This window comes from Magnolia sinica, chromosome 2, assembly GCF_029962835.1.
Source record: "Magnolia sinica isolate HGM2019 chromosome 2, MsV1, whole genome shotgun sequence".
In the NCBI taxonomy this organism is placed as follows: Eukaryota; Viridiplantae; Streptophyta; class Magnoliopsida; order Magnoliales; family Magnoliaceae; genus Magnolia; species Magnolia sinica.
In genome coordinates, this window is record NC_080574.1 from 106,865,144 (window position 1) to 106,884,966 (window position 19,823).

General features: G+C 38.1%; 1 protein-coding gene across 2 annotated transcripts in view; it reads left to right on the top strand.

Annotated features, from left to right (window-relative positions):
- LOC131237351 (uncharacterized) overlaps positions 1–8,022 on the top strand; it is a 32,207-nt gene extending 24,185 nt beyond the window's left edge. The window contains exon 3 of one of the 2 annotated variants that reach the window (XM_058235061.1): positions 7,798–8,022. The gene's annotated coding sequence lies outside the window, so the exon portion shown is untranslated. Of the gene's footprint in view, positions 1–6,815; positions 7,084–7,797 lie in introns of those variants that run through there. The other variant, XM_058235062.1, reaches the window with a different exon arrangement.
- Positions 8,023–19,823: the final 11,801 nt, after the last annotated feature.

Below are 19,823 nucleotides of genomic sequence, written 5' to 3' on the forward strand. Positions count from 1 at the left end.
GCACTGAGAAACATCCAATCAGTAAGATATTACAATGTGTGACCCATAGATTGGTAGATTTGGAGAAGCCAAACAAATGCACCAAATGGACAGAAAAGATAGCTTATGTGTTCAATGTCTTGTGCGTCTATTTTTATTTCATGTTGGGAAAACACTACTTTTGCAATTGGTGCAATATTTGAATGGAAAGTTCTGTTCTCACACCTTATGTTATATTGGTACATGTGGCTGTATGTTGTTGCAGAAGGCTCTATTGGCTTAGCAAACTTCACCTAGAAAATATGCCCAGGTCCAAGAATCAGGTTGGTGTCAAACTAGGTAAGCTAAATGTATGCTAAAGAAATGGACAGTCAACATTTAATCTATATATATGGCTTATCAAATGATAAGAGTTAAGACTGACCTGAATTTTGGGTAGGGAAGGCAGGATTGTGACCTGCACCTGCACCTGTTGGGCAGCTTTGATCATGGACCTATGTAAACTCCCCGGTGAACCATTGTGGACCTCCTCCCGAGCCTACTCTCTAAATAACTGTTTCGCTTTGAATAAGCATATTACATCCAAACATAGATAAAGTATTGATACATCTCAAGCATTACATAAACAACTTATTGTATTTAAGTACTGAACAGTAGTAGCCAAATCAAACCAAAAAAAAAAACCCACACACCCACAAAGTATGCACATTGTCATACTACAGTTTGAAAAGATCATCCAAATATCCCACACCATTAATACATGAAGAAGCCAATAGAGATAACATAAAAGAGATATAAATTTTCATTCACAACCATCCTCTACATCCCATCCAATCGCCTCCTGTGTGCCACTTAGTGTCTTGTGTAAAAGCAAGAGCTCATATATCCAAAAAAATAAAAATAAAAAAAAATCTAATTAAACTGTAGCTCCTCCTACAAGAGCAAGAGCTTGAATGTCAAAAAAATTCTAATTAAAATCTAAAAACAATGTGCCACTAATTTATGCTAAAACAACTCATGAGCAGAACAGAAGTACAGGGCTGTGCTGCATTGGGGCATGAAAACTGTCTTGAAGTTGCATACCCACAGTCATCAGCATAGGTGGTAATCTAGACCATTGATTTGACGGATGAGCCTGCGTGCTTACATATTTGGATCATCCGAACAATCGTTTTTCCAAGACCTATTATGAATGTCCATTGTTCAAAAATCAAACCGGTAAGATGATGTTGACCATCTGATTAATGGTCTTCAAACGGAAAAAATGGTCCACTGTCCAAATTTAACAACGAAAAGTCACTGATCAAGCGAATAAAGTTGTAAATTCAATGTGAATTTATACACTGGTCTACCAAATAATGAATTATGGATTCATGTGTCTAAGCCTCCAGAGAATGCATATATAAAGCAATTGTTTGATGTAAGTAAAATAGGGATGCTAGAAAATGCCCGTAGTTGACTTTTTTTACTAATTATAGATGGATTTTTTTGCAGGGCTTCTCAAATGTTTCTGAAGAATTGGGAGTTAACATTGGAATAAAGCATAAAACTAAGGGTGCTAATAGAAACCACAAATGAAATAACCATACAAGCATTTTTACAAATGGGACGGTAGAGGATGGAGCTGGGCCAAACCCCACCATTTACAAATTAGATCCTGAATTTGGACCCAACACTAGTCGGGTCCGGGTCTCAGTTGGATCTATTTTCAGCCATGATCATCTAAGCAGCCCTTATGAATCCTATTCCACCCATCCCACACTAAGCATAAAAAATCCATCAAGGGTAGGGTCCATTTGAGTATATGACCCAGAATTTCAGTATTGACTCAAATGGGACACCTTAAAAAAAGAAAAGTGGACCACTATCAGGTCGGGTCAAAGCTGATTTTGAATGGGCAAACCCAACCCATCTAGTAATCCAGGTCAAGCTTAGACCCGACCATTTTGAATGGGATAAGTCCTTGAGAATGAAGAAAAAAGGTGATATTTTTTCTGTTTGCAACAAGCAACATGATTATTTTTTCTGCACCTTTTCAGTTTATCATGCCTGCCATATTGTGATGGATGATAAGCAGGCACTGATAAATTGTACTTGGGGTCACACAAGTAAACTCAAATTGGCAGGCAGCCAGGCACTGATAAATTGTACTTGGGGCCACACGGAGATATAATTAAGTGATTCAATTGATTTCTACAAATGATAGTGCTAGACATCTCCTATTCAACAACCAAATACAAATGTATCACACGTCAATGTGGCACACGTGTGCTGAAACTAGAGCATTCGCTAGCGCTTGTTGAATTTTCCTTGGACCAGAAATTCTAGTCCTTTCATCAAGAATACATTTGAGGATGCAGGGGATCCTTATAGAGATCAAATGAAAGATTGTATCAGTTTAATAATGGAAGAATTGAAATATAGAGGAATTGCCAACAGTCACACTCTTGCATACCAGGTAATTCATTCAAATTTTTAGCTTTTGGTTTCTAGGTTTAATTTCCAACTGCTCTATGCTTCTCAGTTCTTCAGTTTGTTTGCCACTTATGAGACATCTAAATCACCATCATCTAAGCCTTATCCCGACTAATTGGTGTTGGCTTCTGAGACATCTAAATAAACAGTGAAAATTACATATCTGCTACACCAACCAAGGCTTTAGAACTCGCCAAAACCAAGTGGACTTGGTTTCGTTAAGGAACAAATTAATAGGTCCCTTTGAAATATATATGTTTCAGGATGAGTTGTTGCGTGACAGGTGTCAGTTTTAACTAACAGAGCCGCAAACTTACATATTCCTAACTACCCAAGTCTCCCATCTCAGTTGATGTGCCAGGTTCACAATGTTACACTACATGCATTTTTTAACTCATACTCAATCTTCCTTTAGTATTTATGTTTTCCTTAGTAGATGCTCTCTAATACCTGTCTGGTTGCATATATTGCTTGGACCTATAGGTAGAGAGAGATGCTGATGAGATTTACACCTAAACGACTCTTCAGCCGGTGAACTCTGTAAGCAAAATTTGTTATTGATGTTGACTAAATTATGTCTCCCCATACGATCTTTGATCTTTGAAGCTCACAACAATTTTCATTTGTGTAATGCTCGAGCCCTTGTTGGAAAACAATTCTCTACACATTTCTCTACACAGGGGTCATGAAATTCCCTTTGGATGGGAAGTAGATTTTACTTGTTTGTGATTCTTTTCCATGTGCTGGCTTCTTTACACACCCAGCCAAGACTCGGTGAATATGGTATCCCTGATTCAGTGGTTTGTATAAGATTTCATATAGGTATTTAGCAAATTTGGGTTGACTCAGCTGTTTCAATTGTGCTCGGGTCAGGAAGCTATTAGATTCTTTGTGAATTTCTTGTGATTTTCTAAGTAGGGATTGGGTGCAGGACTGGCTATTGGCTTGCATTCCAGCATCACATATGGCCTACAAGAAGCTCGGGGAGCTCATGATTGGGTGACTTTCACATGCTTTTATTTGTCTGCTTTTTATCTTCAAGATTCGATTAGTTATATGTGTGGACCCATGCATCCATGTGGGAGGCATGATCTTCAGTTGGGGCCCATTTAGAAGTTAGGCAGGACCATCCATCAGCTAGGTCAGAGTACAAAAACCAATGAACAGGCCCAAGTCTTGTTAGCAGACCACCCTTTGTTTATTACACTAGTGTTGGCTTCTTACAGTGGCCCACAAATCACAACAATTTCAAGTTACATGCAATGACGAAAGGAGTGAATTTCTTGCAGAAAAACAGTGTGGTGGCAGGGGCGTTGACAAGAGCAGCATTGGTGCTCACTTGCAAGGATGCCTCTCATGAACAGGTTATTCATTGCCCCATCACTGGAGTAGCGCTTTCAACAGCTGTGAATCTTCTCGTCGGGATATTCTAGATCTTACTCATCTTTGTTTAGTCTCCTTTGAAATCTGTCTCTCTCTTTCTCTCTTTCTCTCTCTCTCTCTCTATATATATATATATATATATATATATATATATATATATATATATATATATATATATATATATATATATGGGTTTTGGGTCCTTGGAGAGAAAGGAAGTTCTTCCTTCATATGAGGCATGTGATGTTTGGAACTTTGAACAATCTATCTATCTTTTAAGAACTTGCATTTCCTTCATTTTGACCAAGTTTTGACTAACTGGGCATCTGAGTTTCTTTGGGAGAGGAGATGATCTTCTAGCAAGATTCAGACAGCAGCACATTGTTTTAAATAAGCATCGTATAGTACATATGAGGAAATACTGTTTGCTTAGATTGCAGATGGAATCTGATGCATGTTCTATCTTTTCTTTAAAATTCGTAGTATACTTGCATTATCACTTTCCTTGCTGGTGAAATGTACATTTTCCGTTCTTAATGAATAGCTACCAATTCGAAATTTGTGCAAGCTTGCTGATTTTCTTGTTTGGAAGTTCTTTGCTCAACTAGATATGAGTTCTAGGCCAATTCTTCACATTTTCATTGACGACCACAACAAAACCGGTGAATTATAGTTTTCCTAGTTGCATCATGTAATTTGTACAGTTCAACAGAATGATCTAAACTGTTCATTGAGTTTAGAACACATTTCAAGGGGTATCATGTAAACATAAGACTGATTGGATGATACTAATCTGCCTAGATTCAATTTTTTTTCAACTTATGAAGGCCTCTCTAAACTAGCCCTTTGCATTGCAGGTATTGTCTATTTGTTTCAAAATATCTTTTTAAACAGTAGTTTCTCTTATTCTCTTCTCCATTTCCTTATGCTCTTGATTTGCGGCCATGTCTTTCCAAATGGTAAGATTCTTCCAATCCTTAATTTGCTAGATATTTCCTTGTTGAGAAATTGTGATTCTTTTATATCTGACTTCTTTTAGTATCTGTATTAGTTTTTTTTTTTTTTTTCCATGTTTCTGCAGTTGAAATATAATTCGCGTTTATTTTTTTGATGTCCTTTATTTTTTTAATGTTCTTGTTTGACTTTTCCTTGCATACTTGTGTTGTCCAAGAAACAAGTAGATTTTGTATCATTTATGGTTTTCTCTAACCTGAACTGAATTTTTTATCCACATGAAATTGAAAGTCCTTCTGGATAGGGATCCTGCGGAATTAGGATTAAGCTCTAATCTCGATTTTGATGACCCAATCTGTTGGACCAAGCCCTACTCTTCTCTTTCTTCCATGCATCTATACCTTATTTGTTTGGACAACTCATGCATCCTTTCACAGAAAAATTATGCAACAGTATAAGGAGTTTCCTTTTCTTAGGGGTTGTGGATACATCTCACTTGAGAATCTATTATTTTTTGCTAGGACTTATCCGGTAAGCTAGACCAGATTTGTTCCTTTGTCTTTGTAACTGATTTCTCACTAGCATGTTACTTTTATCATCATGTTATTTTATTTTATGCTGACTTTGCTATCAAATTTTTGCATTGTTGATTTGTTACTAATTTTATGCATACTCAAAATGAAGGTTTCTTTTCAAAGGTTATTGTTCAAACTTGAAGGGAAGCGAGCCATGTGGAGGATCCTAACCATCCAGTTTGACACTAATTAGACGTGGACACGCTTGTTCAAACTATCCATTTCCATCAGATGGATCAGCAGAGCCACTAGGGATGCCCCAGTGCACGATTTGGCCCATCAGATCAACATATTAGGTTACCAAAGGTGGGCCCCACTTTAACATCTCTAGGTCAAACAAAAAATGCCATCTCTTTCAATTGATCTTCGCATAATACCTCAGTTCGTATATCCTGATGACCACAGACGGGATCCAAGTTCAAGAAAGCTTTGATTGCTGAGAGTGTCAGAGACTCACTTCATAGTTGGTGCAAAAGAGTAAAAGAGAAATCCAAGCGCAATGGAACCACGAGATTAGTCTGTTCAATCGAATCAACAATAGATGAGAGATGAAATAATTATGGTTGTGTCAGGCATTTGTCTCGGAACTCTTCCATAGTCACACGAATAGTTCTCACTGAAGCAGCTTGATGAAGTTCATATAGAACCATAGGCAGTGAGATATCAGATCAGCTCGAACACAATGGGTCTTTGCAACATCCATGCATGACATCTAGTTCATCCCGCACATGTCAGACTTGCCCCGCAGACAGTGAAATTAATGCAACCAATGAAGAAGATTGGTAAGTACAATAGTATCTTCTCCATACATGACATCTAGTTCTTTCAATCTATTCACATGTTTTTGTTCTTATTTTTTACTTGTTGCTTGTTAGTTAGGTACATAAAAGGCCATCAGATTTTGGAGCTCTTCATCTGCTTGACAGACTTTCATTGAATTATGTCTTTTTATTTTGAAGTCTTCTATTGTAGATTTTAGTTTTTACTGTCAGGTTTGCAAGTCAGATAAATAATGTTTTAAATTACATCATGGTTGATAAATAATGTTTCAAATTACATCATGGTTGTTTTTAATATCTTTTAATTCTTAAATGAATATGGCTTAAATATATTTGTTTCTTTTATTTATTTATTTTATTTTATTTTTTACAACAGGATTTTTGGTTTAAAATCGTTCCGAAATAAGAAAAAATACCATTCCCAAATATGACCGTTGGCAATAGAACGGTTTAAAACCGTTCCTAAAATTTCGTCTCTAAAATTTTAAACGGTACCCAAAACGGTTCTGAAACCGTTCCTGATTTTTTGCAACGCCTGATTTAGGAATGGTTTTAAACCGTTCCTGAAGCATTTAGGAACAGTTTAAAACCGTTCCTAAAAGACGATTTTGTTGTAATGTCTTCAAGAATGCATTCATAATTTTCCATTCTGGCCTCAAATTGTCTACAGATGGAAATAGAAATTGAAAATCCAGGAATTTTTCGTTAAGATCTCTCTAGCGAAAAAGAGTGGTTACCACCATCAGGTTGCTTCACTGGCACACCCATTGCAATGGCCATTCCTTTGTTACAATTCAATATAGAGGACATGATCAAAATGGAGGTGAGGCCATTTTATGTCATAATGATGACCAGTCCTTTGTTACAATTCCTCACATTTCAAGTTAAGACTTGAAACAATCTGAGTTTTTGCTATTAAAGGAAAAAAAAAAAAAAAAGAGTTCTATTTGTGGCGCTATGCTGGAATTGGCATATCCACTTTCGTGACATCTACAATATTGAATTGAATTATTGTAATTCAATTCAGTTGAATATCCAAATGCAACATTAACGATTCAACAAAAGCTATTGGACAAACATGTATTTTAGAGCATCTGCTATTTGCTTGTGATGCTTTCCTAGTCTTGCAATGGTCACTTCCTTTCTATTTCATTTTCTGCTTTATTCTAAACTAAAGTCAGGATTGTCCAACTAATCTATTTCTTTCATGCTTTACTAATTCTGTGTTAGTTTTTGTTAAGGTTGCATGTGCCTCTGTATGTAGCCATACGTGTCACTTGGCTTGTGGGATATATATGAGCTGTTGATCAGGTGAGCTTCACCATGCAGATAATCAGGCCCGTAAATCAGGCTAGTCCAGTCATCTGGTGAGCCACACATGTGCATTCAATGTGGGTCTTTGGCAATATTCACTAAACCATCCATTGTGTTCTAGCATGTGTGGCCTGCCTGATTTTCAGACCAGATCATCTGAAGGGTAGAACCCTCTCGCATGGCTGAGATGTCCCTCACATGGTTACCATGTGTGGCCTCCCATGAGCTTAGCAGAGCTATTGTGTTCAAACATCTTATCTGCGAGTGACCCAGAAGTTGTAATACTTAACAAGGCATGTCGAGGTTTTACTCTTATGTTTTGATCCTTTGCTTTCTAGGTTTTGGTTGGAAGGGTTGTTTGGTTGGTCCCTGGCCTGCATTTACGTCTTGGCTGTTAACATATGGTGACTATGGTAAAGGTAAAGATAGGCCCATATGCTTATTTATAGGAAAATGACCAAAACAAACCCTGCTGCTCCTATTGACAGGACAATCGTTCTACCCAGAAAGAATGATTGTACTATGCTCATAAACTATTAGTGCTATATAGATCAAGATGTATCAGTTGTGTGTGTGTGTGTGTGTGTGTGTGTGTGTGTGTGTGTGTGTGTATTGTCTTCTCATAGTGGTTGAGTTGAGAATGCATTGTCAGATAAAAAGACTGGGGAGGCTTGCCATCTCCTCTCCATTATGTGGTGAACGGGGTCTTTAATCTTGAAAATCTACCTGCAGATGGGCTGCGTGGTAAGAATCCCACTGATCAGAGATCCTTAACACCCATTGCACAGATTTCAACATGTACATGGACAACATAGATCTCTGATCGGTGGGATTTTTATTTTTATATTTTTTCTGTTAGCATGGACAATACAAAAACCAATTGGATTGGTTTTCTATGAGTAGGTTTTTTTAGTGCCATTTCAATGAGTAGTGAATCAAATGGTCTCCAAATCCATTCCAAACCTATGTAAAACTTGTTTCGGATCGAGGTAGGGTTTTGTCTAAGAACACCCCCCTGATGGGGTTTTTTTCCCCAGGCTTGACCAGTCGTGAGCTTCACTCGACCGGTCGAGGGCTGGTGCATGACCAGTCATAGATTGGCTCGACTCGTTTTTCAGTGAGTTGTGGTTTTGGATTTCCGAGGTGCTCGACCAATCGTGGGATGTGCTCGACCGGTCGAGGGTGCCGCTTGATTAGTCAAGGACTCTACACGACTAGTCAAGCTTACACATATTTGAGTTTGGATCTTGTATGGACTGTGGAAATTTGATGCGGTTTCATAAGAGGTGCGAAAGGGAGTTGCCTAAACTATAAATAGGGGTCCTTAGGGCTTTTCTAGGGTATGCAAGAGGTAATGCAAGAGGGTTTCCTAAAGCTTTGCAAGGGTTTGCTAAAGGGTTTAGGGCTATCAAAGGTGAGAGAGAGAGAGAGAGAGAGAGAGAGGAAGCTTGTGGAAGAGAAGTTATACTCATAGAGGTGAACTACTGTGCACTCGACATCTCAGTGCTTCTACGTCCTCGTGATCAGTGAGATCTCTCCATTTTTATTTTATTCTCTTATTGTTTATCCACTCCTGCGTGAGTGACGAAGGTTGTAGCATCCTACTTCATAATGGATTGTTCTGGACGATGTCCCGTGGTTTTTACCTCTTTGATGGTTTTCCACGTAAAAATCTCGTGTCGTGTGGTTTATGCTTTGATTTATTTCATTGCTTTATTATCTCATAATTCTGGTTTGCTTTGGGCGGCTAGATCCTAAGGTTTTGTGTAAGGCCCCCAACAACCCCCACCCTTTTATGGTGCATCCAAACAGTCCCCAAATCCAATTGATTTATTGCATTATTATTATTATTATTACTTTTAATATTTTGTTAGGTAAGCTGGGCTCGAACTGAACAAATTTTTTTTTATTTTTTTATTTTATGTATTGCATTATTCCTTTGAGGTGAACTCAACAGTGCTATATCGATCGGTTGCATTATTTCTTTGAGGTGAACTCAACAGTCTATACCGATCAGTTGCATTACTTCTTGGAATGGCCATGCTTCAAGAGTGTTGCAGATGGAAAGCTTATGACTGCCCCCATCAAGGATATTTATGGAGTTATGAATCATCTACCATGGGGTCCAACAAGTCAGTGGTCTGGATCACCAAACCATCGTCATCATCACAATTTTACAATACTGTGTAGCTCAAATGAGAATGTTGAAATGGACAAGTGTCAGGATAAGGAAAGAATAAAAAATGAATCCAGTAGAAGGAATTTAGTAGTTGCGCCAATAGGCAACAGAATGAGGGAAAGTAGACATGGTTTGGTCATGTGCAATAGAGACTAAGAACCGTGCTGGTTAGGAATGAATTCGTACAAGTTGAAAGCTCTAGAAAGCCAGGGAAGGCTCATAAGGATGTGGGTGGAGGTAGTAAGTAAAGATTTAATGATCTCTAGTCTAATTGAAGTTATGGCCCTTGATTGAGTAAATTAGTGGAAAAGGATTTGTGTACGCGACTTGGCAATGTCATGTGGTTGAAAAATTAAAGATTCAAGGACAATAGGTTATTCTTTATTTGAAAATTTGTTGAGAATTAGTGTAATTGTATTTTCTAAAGATGCATGGGAAAGGATTCATGAGAAAATGTTTGATTAGGAATTCTATTAACTTTATGTGGTTTTAATGCAACTTTATGAGATCGAAAGGTGGTTGTTAAATAAACATGTATTCTTAAGAGCTAGTGCGATATAAATGAGATTTTATGGGTAGTTTTATATAAGGACTAAGAAGAATAAAATCCTCATTTTGAACTTCTAAAGTTGTATTTGTGGTTAATTAATACTTATTTGTAATAATGCCTTTTGTATTGGGTGGAAATCTATGGAGTGAAACTTTCCCTTGTTCCTCGTAGCTCTTGTAATTCTTCTCCTCTTTTCAAATCATTTCTCCACATCATGGGTTATCATGGAACCTCTAAAAATTAAGCTAACTGAACTTGGGGCCATTTTGCATCTCTACATATGAGAGCTTATTGACTTATTTAAAAAGACTAAGCTTTTATATCATTTGGTAAATGTCTAGTTAGGAAGTTTATTTTTTTAGAAAGTAATACATAAGCTCCGATTTTATAAGTTCGAGAGATGTTACTTTTTTAAAAAAGAGCCTGTCCGGTTTAAGTGGGTAGAGATTTTTTTAGGTAATTTTGGACAAATTTGTCCTTAAGCTTTTCATGTTATTCCCATCTTGCCCTCTTCCCTTCTTTTTATAATCTCTTCGAGGTAGGCCCACATGATGAATGACCCATATTGAAGGTGGGCCCCATATAAGAAATGGTCCACATCAAAGGTGGGCCCACATAATATACGGTTACATCAAAGGTGAGCCCCACATGATGACTTGCATTAAAGTGTGGCCCCACATAATGGATGATCCACATCAAGCAAGCCCTACCTGATAGGCGGTCCACATCAAAGGTGGGACCCATATGATGGATGGTGGACGTTGAATGTGGGAACACATGATTGAAGGTTGACATTAAAGGTGGGCCCACATGATAATGACCTATATTGAAGGTTGGGCCCCACATGATGGACAATCCACAACAAAGGTGAGACCTACATGATGGATGATGGACACCAAAGGTGGGTCCCACATGATGGATGACTCTGATCAAAATGTGGCCCACATGATGGACTATCCACATCAGTGGGCCCTACATGATAGATGGTCCACAACAAAGGTGGGATCCACATGATGGATGGTGGACATCAAAGGTGGGCCTTTCATGATAAATGACCCATATTGAATGTGGGGCCCCACATTATGCATGGTCCACACCAAGGTGGGCTCACATAATGAATGGTTCACAGTAAAGGTGGCCCCCCACATGATGGATGGCCCACATCAAAGTGTGGCGAAACATGATAGAACATCCACATCAAGTGAGTCCCATTTGATGGGTAGTCCACATCAAAGGTGGGACCCACATGATAGATGATGGTCATTGAAGGTGGGACCCACATGATGGTCGGTTGACATCAAAGGTGGGCCCACATGATGAATGACCCATATTGAAGGTGGGGCCCCACACAATGAATGATCTACATCAAGGTAGGCCCACATAATGGACGGAGTGGGCTTCACATGATGGATGGGCCACATCAAAGTGAGGCCCCTCATAATAGACGGTCCACATCCAAGGTCTCGCATGATGGATGACCCATATGCAAAGTGGGCCACATTATGGATGATCCACATAGAAGGTGTGCCCACAGGATAAATGATGGATATCAAAAGTGGACCCGGCATGATGGACAATCCACTTTGAAGGTAGGGCACACACTATGGACACATCAAATGTGGACTCCATGTGATAGGCAATGGGTAGTGGATGTTGAGGGGCTTCACATAAAGGACAATTAGTATTGACAGTGCCTCCATATGATGGATGACCTACATCAAGGTGGGCCTCTAATGATGAATGGTTCACATCCAAGATAGGCTTTGCATGATGGATGACCCCACTTTGAGGGTTTGGCTCACGTGATGGATAGTCCACATCAAAGGTGGGGTTTTTTTTTTTTCCTTGTAAGCTTGTTAGTACACAACATTGTCAGTTCACACTTCACAGTTAGCCACCCCCACTTGGGAATCGATACCAAGACCTCAGTGTTGAGACGAGGTATCTTTCACTCAGTCTACCACTTGAGCTATGGATCAGGGTGTCAAAGGTGGGTTCCATATGATGGATGATCCACATATAATGTGTGATATAATGGATGGCCCCAATGTTGTAAAATATAAGATCATAGACATCCATTCTTTTGTCATTTGGGGCATAGTTTATCTATAGTGAGATCTATCAAAATAACTAGCTGCATTGCTCTTATAATAGAGTTGTTGTAATATTTAATAATGATATCAACTACCCATGGAAAAAGCTTTTATTTGAAGGTTTTAGTTTAAACGGGGCTATTATGAGCCATCTTAAAATCAATCGAACCCAAGGCCAACCTAGTCCTGGACCCAATCCATACTCAGGAAAAATACTTAATTAATATAAGTATAGGAAAATCTAAACATTTGGCTAATTAATTAATACTAGCTACAGTGTGAAAACCCACCTGTAACTTTTACACCCTAATCAAACTTGACACAAGCTTGAGCCATAAGATAAAATGGGTCCGAGTATGGGTCCTCTTGTACTTGGACCTGACCCATTAAATAAGTTGGGTTGGCTGCTGCTTCTGCATCTTTTCTACCCAAACCTGACCCGAATTTTAATGTTTTGGAGTTGGGCCCAAATTCTGACCTGATTATGAAATGTTTGGGCTGCCGATAGAATGCTAAATCAAGACCATGGTGGGTCCCATCAGGCCAACAGTCTCGATCACTTAAATCAGGCTCTAGATTCCCATGATAATTAACCACCATTTATAAATGGCAGTGACTCATCATCCTCCCATTTGGCACTTCTGCATGGATATCCAGATCATCCAAATTATGGGGTATATTGTAGATGGATCATATCTCTAAAATTATACTGATCAACACAATCCTAACCATCCCAATGATAGATATTGAATGAATGGTTAAAAGTAAAACTATGAGTAAAAAAAAAAAAACTGCAATCGACTGGAGAACGCGTTTGGTTGCACTAAGTATCATGACGTTTTCATATTAAGAAATTTCATAATAAATCTAAAAGATTAGATTATATACTAGAAATTTAAAAAAAAAAAAAAAACCCACTGCCGATCCCTGTTTTTATAGGTGAAAAATGAGAAGGTATGTCGGACAGCGCAATTGTAGTCCACCTAGCGGATAACTTCCAACCTATTAAATGAATGCAACATCCAATCTAATAATAGGTTGGCCTCATCTTGTGCAAAAATCAGTCCTATGTCCTTGTGAGGTGGGCCACACCATAGAAACAATTTCTAACCATTGATTAATATAAAAATATAAAATTGACCCATTTAATGAGTATATTCGGCTGATCGTTGCCCAAGAAAAATCTCATGATAAGGCCAATTAATTAGATAGATTGGATATTACACACACATTAAGAGCATGCTCAGAAATTTATGTATATAGAATGAATTAAAATTCAAATCACAATTACCAAAAAATTAATATGAACTAGAATCCTTATTTATAATGCATTGGAAGTTATCAACTGGTGGACCATAACTTATGGTCCAACCAAATGCCAATGTTCATCTAGAAGGCAAGAATCATGCTAGTCCAGTGATTAGATGGGCCACACTACTGCAAATGGTGTAAAATCATACCTAAAATGGTGGTGAACTTGCATATGGTCTAGCCCTGTAATCCATTGAGATAGACGTGGCTTATAAGTAATTGAAATTGAAACAGCCAAATAATTTAAATCCATCATAAACCAAAATTTACACTTATTTGATAATATGACTTTCAGATTGGTGTGCATCTGTTGGACCGTCCAAATGAAGAAATATCAAATCCTACTATTTCAACAAGTGTCCACAAATCATAAGCTAGGATTATTCAACCAATCTGGTTTCTGGTTTGTGACTCGGTTACAGTGCCTTCCACAATTTAGAAAGTTTAACTTGAATTAAATATACACCATTTGTAAAAGTTTTGTGTGACTGAGCATCAAGCATGATACACCACCAGAGTACCAAACAACAACCCCCTCTTATGATATGAATGGGGCTTCAAACACCCTTAGGATGCTAACTCATCAAAATGGATTAGTGCCCTGATTTCAATGTGATGAGATGTATTTGGCCTTGTCTTCTTACTATCTTTAGATAAAAATAATAATATATGATTATGTATACATAATACAAAAATCAGCATATGCCATTTAAGGAAAACTCCAACCGTCCTGGACAATGTACAACTGTTCTAAAAATTCATGAGATCTTCAAATCCATGTTTATGTACAGATCTTCAAATGGGCATCTTTGAAGAAGAGAATGATTAGTTTAAAGTGTAACTTAATTAAAAAACAATAGCTAAAATACGCCAGGTGTGTTGTTTATTCAATTGACCAGGTGTTTTAAGAAGTTCATTAGCATGGTTTTAACAATTTTTTTTTTTTTTAAAGTTTGATGATAAGAAGAAAACCAATTCAAAAAATAAAAATAAAGGCCAGATCTTAAGCTTGTTCCACTCTTTAACCCCAATCAATCAATTCAGACGAACCAACCAATGGGCCACACCTCACCGATCAATCCATTTACCGTTTTATGGATCGAAGAGTTATGGAGATTTCAAATCAGAGTGTTTTATGGGCCATGTTTCATCGTGAGGTGGTCTGCTAATTGGATGGTTAGGATGGATTTCTGGAGTGCACCAATCAAGCTTTGTGGAGTTAATGCCGTTTACTGAATAATAAATAATAATGGAGTAAACCATTAAAAAAAGATGGATTTGAGTGTTTCGAGCTGTGATTGTTAATTTCTAAGTTCATGGAACAGAACAATGTCCCGCGACAAGCGAAATGTGTGCTTTCCGATGCATACATTATTATTATATTTTTATTTACTTGTTTTTCTACTTAAGAGGAACAAAACATGGGGGCAGTAATCTTAATTGGGTGTTGTGAAGAGATATGATACAACGGCTTCGGACCGTTCAATTTAAGATTTTCAAGTACTTGTTTGGATTAGATATTAACAATATTGATTAATGTTTGAAACTTGGGCTCAGATCCATGTTGAATGAGACCGATTTCAAGTGTTCTATGGCTTGATACAATGTTCCTGGTAAGGAATGCATTGAGAGGTTGGCTCCTAGACATATCATGACAGTTGAGACCGAGTGTTTAGAAGTACAAAAACCAGCTCAGTCGACTCAACCCAGATTAGTGTGTGGGTTGAGTTGAAGGAAGAACACGGCATTACTAAAACCCGTAAGAATCCTCTTATCCAAGTGGGACACACATAATGGATGGGCTGGATGTTTGATCCATATCTTTATGGGCCCAATAAACGATCATGAAGGTTTCAATGAGTGCATATCTACTCTCAAATGTTGTCTACAGTGTGGCCCACCTAAGCCATTGATTGGCCCGATTTTTAGGCCTGTGTCCCATCATGGAAGGGTGCATCTGATTGATGGGGTGAATGTCCGACATAGATCAAGGTGGGGCACACATAGCTCAACCTCATGGACATAGATCAAGGTGGGGCACACATAGCTCAACCTCATGGGAAGCTAACCATGAGGTCCATCTCATGTACCTTTTCCCGTGTGTGTGGGAAATGGTACTATAAGGCCGACCTCATGGGAACTTCCCATGAGGTTGAGCTGTGTGGGCCCCACTGTGATGTGTGTCGAACATCAACACCTTGCATTTGATGAGTCCCATTTGAATTATGGGATATCCCAAAAATCATTCGTATACGGAACTCAGGTGGGCCATACCATCTAAAATCATGTGAAGACATGACTAAAACATATAAAAGCGCTTGGTGGGGCCCACCTGATTTTTGTATGCGGCTGAAACTTAGTCTGACCCCTCATCCAAGTGGGGCACACATAATGAATGGGCTGAATTTTGAACCACATCTTGGTGGGCCCAATAAATGATTATGAATATTTTAATAGGAGGGTAACCCCTCTCAACTCTTGTATGTGATGTGGCCCACCCAATTCATGGATTGACTTTAAATTTAAGCCTGTGGACCACCATGGAATAGTGTATCTAACTGATGGGGTTGATGTTCGACATACATCATGGTGGGGCCCACAGCTCGACTTCATGGGAAGTTCCCATGAGGTCGACCTCATAGTACCGTTACACACACACTTTTAAACATGAAGAAAAGGTGAGTTGCACTTTTAAACATGAAGAAAAGGTAAGTTGAGTAACTGATTTTTCAGTTGACTCACCCCACAATATGTCCAATAGAATTACCGAGTTATTAGTGTTGACTCAGTGACCCATCTTCAATGAAACCATGGAGTTGATGCAATTTCACCCAACAACAACAACAACAATAATATTATTATTATATCAAGATCACGATGATAATGAGGTTTGTTAATCCCACAAGTTCATAAAAGAGAGCTCATTACAGACCACGCACGTACCAATGCAGAACACGTATGAAATCAAGACCATCGAACCTCAGATCTCATGTGCCAAAAATCTGGTCACTCATCAAACAGGCCACATGCTAGATACAAAAGACTGGCTTAGAAAAGCTTGTTTAAATTCTTTTAACCATCCAATTATATTATAAAATGTAGCAAAACCAATCTATGCGGATATGATTGTAGATCTGATGGACTGCTTGAATCTCGAACACAGGGTAGAACTTATCACAGAAGGTGGTGATTGGATAGTCTCTTTTGAAAACATGTGTAGGGTAGTAATGATAATAATAGGCTGAAATTTCGTTGTTGGAATCTAACCTATGCATCCAATCCATGAATCTGATGGGACCATTGTGGATGAACCATTCCTAAAAGAATCTCGTCATGTGGTCAACATCAACCTTTTCATGTAAATACATGGTTAATAAGAGATGCACCAAAGGGATCCTTACTCTTGCTCCCGTGGTAGACTCCCAGGAGTTTCAACACACAGTCAAGGGTTCAAGTATCCATAGGTGGTGAAATCCCACTACTGTGTGAGTGTGTGGGGGTGTGTGTGCGTGTGGAAAAAAAAGAGAAAAAAGAGATGCACCAAAGATCGACATTCAATGAAGAAATGGCAAAAAAATTGGTAGTCAGGATCTGGCCATGCTAGGGCCAATTATAGGTAATCTGCATCCTCAAATTGTAAAATTCTCGCTCATAATTAGGGCTGTACACGAACTGGGCTAGCCCGATTAACTCACTCGACTCGGCCCGACCTGGAACTGAGTTCAGGTCGGGACAGGCTATTTTCTTCAACCCGAAACTGAGTTCAGGCCGAGTTCGGATAGATTCCAGTTCGGCCCGACCCAGCCCAACTTAGCCTATATATATATATATATATATATATATATCCTAAATTCTTACCCAGTTCCTCACCATTTACAGCAATCTAAGCCGTCCAAATCATGGGTCCCTTTGTAAATGGATCAAAGTCCCAAAAATCTATGACAAAAGTCCTTTCTAAAAATCAAGGCCGTTCAAGTTACCTGCCAAAGCCCTTCCCATGGAATAAATGGAGCAGAGTAAAAAAAATCAAGGTTATCCAAATCGTGGGTCCGAAACTGGCCCGAACTCGCCCGATTGGTGACTAGGCTGGGTTCGGGCTGGACAAGTTGGCCCGGTGACCGGGCCGGGCCGGGTTCAGGCTGGTTTGGCTGGCGACCGGGCCAGGCCAGGTTGAGCCCAATTCGACTCGATTCGGCCCGATGTACACCCCTACTCATAATAAATAAAAAACCCAACCTCCAATTGTTAAATCATAGAGATTACATTATGAAAAATTTAACTAGTACTATTGCGCTAATGACAACTGAATAAGTAGAGAAGATGCGAGATCTCTAAGTGACTTAGAGAGATCTCAACAAATACATAATATAATAAAAGTATAAATACCCTAATTCAGGAATATTATCCTAATTTACTTAATATACTATAACATCCACCTTCAAACTCAATATGCTCTACGTAACTTGAATTTGAAATATCTAATGATGATGAAATGACGAGAGGTGACAAAACGACGAGTCTTTAGGCAAGAAGATACTTTTGACAACTTTCGAGATGTGAACCAACAACAATTCAGACGGATGATAAATGATCTAGCAACACTTTTACTGGTCGAGATTTCACTCATTGCTTTTTTGATGGTAGGGAGTTCAATCGTTACTCTTCTAGCGGTTCTAGATGTTTTGACAATGAAAATAATTTATTGAAATTATGTATGATAGTTTACCACGATGCGTGCAAAAGCTTGATGGAGATATAAAATTATGGTCAAATCGTAAATAGGGGTTGAATATATAGGACCACTTAAAAGTTTTACGATTACAAACACAATTGCATACTTAAACTAATTTATCAATTTAAACTAAGAAGTCAATTAACACTAAGACTTCCAAGCCAAAGTGAGTCCAATCAAATAGACTACAAATGATATATCAATCAAACACCTAGTTTGGGGGAGGGGTTGAATATATAGTACTATTTAAAAGTTTTACAATTACAAAAATAATTGCCTACTTAAATTAATTTACTAATTTAAACTAAAAAGACAATTAACACTAAAACTTCTAAACCAAAGTGAGTTTAATCGCATAGACTACAAATGATATATCAATCAAGCAACTAGTTTATAGAAATAGTGAGCTTATGTGTGCTTATAAATTAAGTGCCTAGTATACAATCTAATTCAAGCATTCATAAAGTTTAACTAAACAATCACATAAGCATGAATTCGAATTGTGCTTAAATACAATCATAAACATAAGTATATATAGTGGTTTAATTTTCCTACTCCACTCCTAACAGACACAATCCCGCCGACTGTACCGAAATTTACTATCGGAGGTTTTAAATAAGGTTCACCTCTAGCTTTAACAGCCTTACACAAGGACCTAGACACACATAATCTCCCATGTCGGAGGAACAAGTTTCTACCCATGTCAGTAAGGCTTGTGGGTTCCTTGACAGTACTGGGTGGAGATTGAGTCAGGTGGAGATCGTGCGGTGGGTTTGAGGGCCGAAACAATGTAATACTGATGTATGACTTGGGTACAAATGATCGGATTTTTAAACAGTGGTAACCAGATTCAGGATACGAGTTGGTGTTGTTATGCAGTGAAGATGGTGGTTGGGATTCACCAGATTTGCGGTAAACATGGTATGAATGGGGTTGCAGTGGAGATTTTAAAGAAACTTACATTACTGCCACTCCCGTTACAGAAACTAGCAACACAAAAACTAATGACAATGTGGTATAAGATTGGGTTGATGATGGTCGAATGGGCATGGTAAATCACCTCGTGTGTGTGTGTGTGTGTGTGTGTGTGTGTGTGTGTGTGTCTGTATTAATAACAACTAAATATATAAAGGAAATAAGAGATTTGTAAGGAATCTAAAGAGATCCTAATAGATATACATCATAACAAAAATAAAAATACCTTAATTCAAGAATATTACTCTAATCTACCAATATACTCTATCACTAATAATAATAAAAAAAATAAAAATTAATTACAATTGATCTAGCTTAAAAGTTATTTGGCGATAGCTTCCACTTATAGTCATACTCATTTTTAATCAAATTGATGGACTTAAGAGATTTTATATACAAGCCCATGAGAATTTTATAGTTATAATTGTCTTGAAGTAGTGTCCTATTCTTAGAAGTTGTGATCATGGTTTTTTTGGCCTTATTTCAAAAGTCTTTTTCATTATGCATTAGCGGTCGTACTTTCA